Source organism: Pinus tabuliformis, chromosome 4_1 (assembly GCF_031772625.1).
Source record: "Pinus tabuliformis cultivar Carrire ecotype Pingquan chromosome 4_1, CPIR1, whole genome shotgun sequence".
Taxonomy (NCBI): domain Eukaryota; kingdom Viridiplantae; phylum Streptophyta; class Pinopsida; order Pinales; family Pinaceae; genus Pinus; species Pinus tabuliformis.
This window is the reverse complement of record NC_142303.1, coordinates 750,343,524-750,348,198: the sequence shown is the minus strand read 5'-3', so window position 1 is coordinate 750,348,198 and position 4,675 is coordinate 750,343,524. Positions and strand designations below refer to the sequence as shown.

At 37.3% G+C, this 4,675-nt stretch overlaps 1 pseudogene; it reads left to right on the top strand.

The window, feature by feature from the left end:
- Nucleotides 1-1,305: 1,305 nt before the first annotated feature.
- Nucleotides 1,306-3,491, top strand: LOC149178320 (serine/threonine protein phosphatase 2A 57 kDa regulatory subunit B' beta isoform pseudogene; annotated as a pseudogene).
- Nucleotides 3,492-4,675: the final 1,184 nt, after the last annotated feature.

Sequence of the window (4,675 nt, the reverse complement as noted above, 5' to 3'; positions counted from 1 at the left end):
CTGTGATTTTCTTCCATTAATTTTTCCATAATTTTAATTTTTTTTTTATTTGTTTATTTTATTTTATTTTATCTTTATTATTTTATTTACTATTATTATTTTTATGTTTTAACTAATCTTATTCTGAATTTATTTATTTATTTAATAATAAATATTTATTCTAAATTTATTTATTTAATATTTATTTATAATATTTATAGGTTTTTACTTCTGATTTGATTATTTTATTTTTATTTAATTATTTATGGCCCCCTTTTGACCTTTGTTAGATCTTTTATTAATTTATAATTTTAATATTTTAAATAATATTATGTTATATATATTGCTTTTAAGGTCCATTATTTAACTAATTTTTATTAAAATTTGTAAACTAAATTACCCTTCAATTTATATTTTGGTCCTAATTCTGCTAACTAAACTAATAAAATATTTTTGACCTCGATCCTGGAGTCAAACTAGCCGTTAGTCAGGAGTCTCTGCTCTGCCTATTTAACTTGCTCAGCTGGATCTGTTTCTTCAACCTGTCCTGATGATGAACCACACTTGTTGGTTCGAAACGCGTCGACAAATGATTTTCCATGTGATTTTCGCCGAAGATTCTCTCTCTAAGTTTCTTAGTAGACTTGGCAGGAGGAATTTATAGCTCATATGTATGTTCATGCTGCTTGCTCTATTGCTCTTTTGGAGCTCAACATTTGTAAAACACAGAGCTTACGCATTTGCCTCCAGTAAGGGCCATATGGAGCAGAGCCGACGTCCAAATAATTATACAACAAGTAATTACCTGCAATTGATGGAGGTCTGCTGGCAAAAAGCAGATCACGAGTCTTCATAAACTCCCTTGCCATATCATGAGAAGAGATGACTAAGACGAGCTTGGAGCCGAAGTAGAGAGAATGAGGGGCCCGAATTTCACGAATTTCTTGCGTTCTTTGTTAGCTTTACGATTTTCCCCTTTGAGTTTTCAACTTAAAATTGTTTGGCTTTATCTTTCCCTGCTGGTACTTTCTGCAAGCCCAAAACTTCAACAGATGTTGCAGCATCGCCTGAATCGGCACAATAGGCTTGTGGATGACCTTTTCCAGTTGTGGTTGTAACGGTTGGGTTTTTAGTGAAATTTATATGCTTCTAAATTGGTTCTAAGGATACACGAGATAGAGAAACAAGCAGTGGTTTGCGAATGAAGAGAAAGATCCCCATGTCTACAACCGAGGCAACACAAAACCATATAATGATCAGTCGTTGAAGCTTGTTGTTGAATATTGTGTTAGTGGTATATGCTTCTGAGCTGAGATTTGTCAGCTTATGAAGGATTTCGTGGCATTGAAATCTGTAGTTACCCCATTGACATCTCCAATCAAAGAGAATGATGTGATTAACGCTGAATCTGATCATTCTGCCAATGGTAGTCTAAGCCCCACTGCAAATTTACCATTGTTGAGAGATGTTCCTTGGTTTGAAAGACAGGATCTTGATTAAAAAATTGAATCTTTGCTGTCTCAAATATGATTTCTCAAACCTTAAAGAAAATATTGCAGACAAAGAGTTCAAGCGGCAAACCTTACTGGAGCTTGTTGACTATGTTCAGTATGGAGTAGGCACACTCACAGAAAGAGTTCAGGGGGAGATTGCCAAATGTTTGCTTCAAATCTTTTTCGTTCCTTGCCTCCAACTTGCCATGAAAGTACAGGATTGGAAAAATTTGACCGGGAAGAAGAAGATCCCTGTATGGATCCTGCATGGCCACATTTGCAGATAGTGTATGAACTCTTGCTGCGATATATAATTTCTGCAGATACAGATCCCAGATTAGCCAAGAGGTATATAGACCGCTTCTTTGTACAGCGATTGCTCAACCTATTTGATTCTGAAGACCCTAGAGAGAGAGAGTATGCAAAAATTATATTGCATCGCATTTATGGAAAATATATGATGCATTGACCATTTATAGCAATTAACAACATATTCTATCGATTTATTTATGAAACTAAGAGACACAATGGCATTAGTGAGCTGTTGGAAATTCTGGGTAGCATAATAAATGGTTTTGCATCACCTCTAAAAGAGGAACATAAACTCTTTTTAAGCAGAGCTCTTTTGCGTCGGCATAGCCTAAATGCCTTGATCTCTATCATCAACAACTATCACACTGTATCACTCAGTTTGTGGAAAATGATTTCACGTTAGTGGATACTGTTATTAGGGGTCTACTAAGGTATTGGCCTATCACAAACAGCCAAAAGGAAGTTTTGTTCCTAGGACAACGGGAGGAAGTTCTGGAAATAGCGCAATCTTCTGAATTCTAGTGTTTCATGGTACCTCTATTTCGGCACATAGGCCACTGCCTCAATTGCTCACAATTCCAGGTTTGTAATTGAATTTATGTAGGTTGTTTTATTTTTACATATGTACGTGTTATTGCTTGGTATTATGTAACTTATGGTTGATATTCTGGATTGATAAGAAACAATGCGAAATTGAGATTTCTCATTTCTTAATTGATATTGTGGGTTGATAAGAAATAGTGACAAATTGAGATTTCTCATTTTTAAATGGTTCTTAATGTTATGTCACCGCTCTCTTTTCACTTGACAAAGTCAATTGCAAATATATAAATATAATTGCGATTCCTCCGATTGCAAATGCATAAATAAATTGTTATTTCTAGATTATAATGACATTTAATCTTATTAATGACGAATTAAAAAAATAATGGTAAGACTTAATTATTTTAGATGTGAACAACAATGAAGTATCATAATTTAGTGGCTAACCCACAGAACCATATTGCACGCCAGTTCTTGAATCCAGCCACCGAACTATATTGTACGACACTTCTTGAATCCATCCACATCACGCAAGGCCAAAGACGCCACGTCACAAAAGAAGGTCCCACTGTCCTGTGCTAGTGTCAAAGCAATAAGGAAGTACGTGGAGAAGCGTAGGGGCACCCACATGATTGTTTTGTCATGATAAACACAACCATGTATTGCTCATGCTGATATCTCTGTATGGGTTTTGGTTGCGTTCATAGTATCTCTGTATATCTATCGTTCCATGAATACTGATATCATTTCTATTTCTATACCAGTAAATTGGCTTGCTTGCTGGGGGGTGCTAACCACCCAAACCCAACTAGTTAGCTACTACCAATTAGTCATATTATCTATTCTTATCTGTCTTTGCTTGATATAACCAGAAAAATCAAAAGAAAGAAAGAAGTTTAGAGGCCTTTTTCCTCTCCCAGTATATTAAGGAAGTTAAGCTGACAAGCAAGGATTAGCAGATGCAGACGATAAGACAAGTTTTCGCGTCTTCGTCTTATAGATAGGAGAAGATCCCCGAAGGCTTCCTTAAGTCAGGAATAGAGTCCGTCCTTTCCCTCAGCCTCTGTAGCTATATTTTTTCCCTTCTTCTAAATGGGATTTTCCTCACAGGCAAGTGCTGGGAGGCGCCTTAAGGCAACTTACAGTAGAAGTCAGAATAATTAGACTCACCTACATCGTATGATCCAGTAGCTCGAAATCAGGACAATGAGAAAGCAGCCTGACTTCAACAGCGCGAAGTACAGGCAAGGGAACACGCTTTGGAAAAAGAACAACGAGGTGCTAGTTAGTACGTCCGATGAGCGTGCCAGGATGTTGCAAGATCAATTTGTTGATAGTATGAATCATGTTCATGCCTTGGCAATACTGGTTTCTACTTTTCACCATAGGAAAAAGCCCTCTGCAATTGATCAGGTTGGTTATCAGTTCCCTTTTTTTCCTTTTTTATGCCACCTTTTGAGTTCATAATTACAGAGAAATTTTCAAATTGTTCAGAAAAGAGAAAATAATATGATAAATTCAAATTGTTCAGAAAAGAGAAAATAATATGATAAATTCAAGCGAAATTTTCAAATTGTTCAGAAAAGAGAAAATAATATGATAAATTCAAGCCCTAGAGACCTGTGTTCTTCATGTCTACTATAACGGCATAGGTGGTCTCTGCGAGAGGTGATTCTATCTTTCAGAAATGCCAGCACTCGGTGGCTTGATTTTCCATTTGTTCATGGAAGGCGTTTCTCCGTGCAGACCTGAGAATGGTCTTATCCGCTACAACCAAAGTACATACAACACAACATCAGCATGCAGTGCATGCCCTAATCATCATAACGAGAGAGGTCAGCCCAATTAACCAGACGAATGAGAGTGGCAATGAGAATGGAAAAATATGTAGCATTTTTCCAAGGACCAAGCAAAATATTGTAAGCAAAGAATTCAATAATTAAGATTTACCACCAGCTCGCATTCTATCCATGCAAGAAGCACGCACGTAGGTAAGCCCTTTCTTTCGCCCGCTGTTGTCTTTGTTTATTGTCCCACTAGCCTGTGTCATCGTTGTTTCTTGGACCAGCCTAGTCGGGTTCCACCAGCGCTCTATTAAAGCCCCTCTTACACCCCACTCAAGGAACCCAAGTTGACCATCCAACAAGCGAATTAATTTCGTTCTGCATGAGCTCTATTCTTCAGCATTTTCAGAGTAAGTGAAGTTCGTCAAGCCATGGGAGGCCAGTGAAATGATGGAATCTGTCAATCAAAGCAATGGCACCATCTACAGGAATATACCATCTACCTTGGAAGGACACGGCAGGAACAAACGCCCCCAGAACTAGTCATAGGGTATGGGCTCGCAG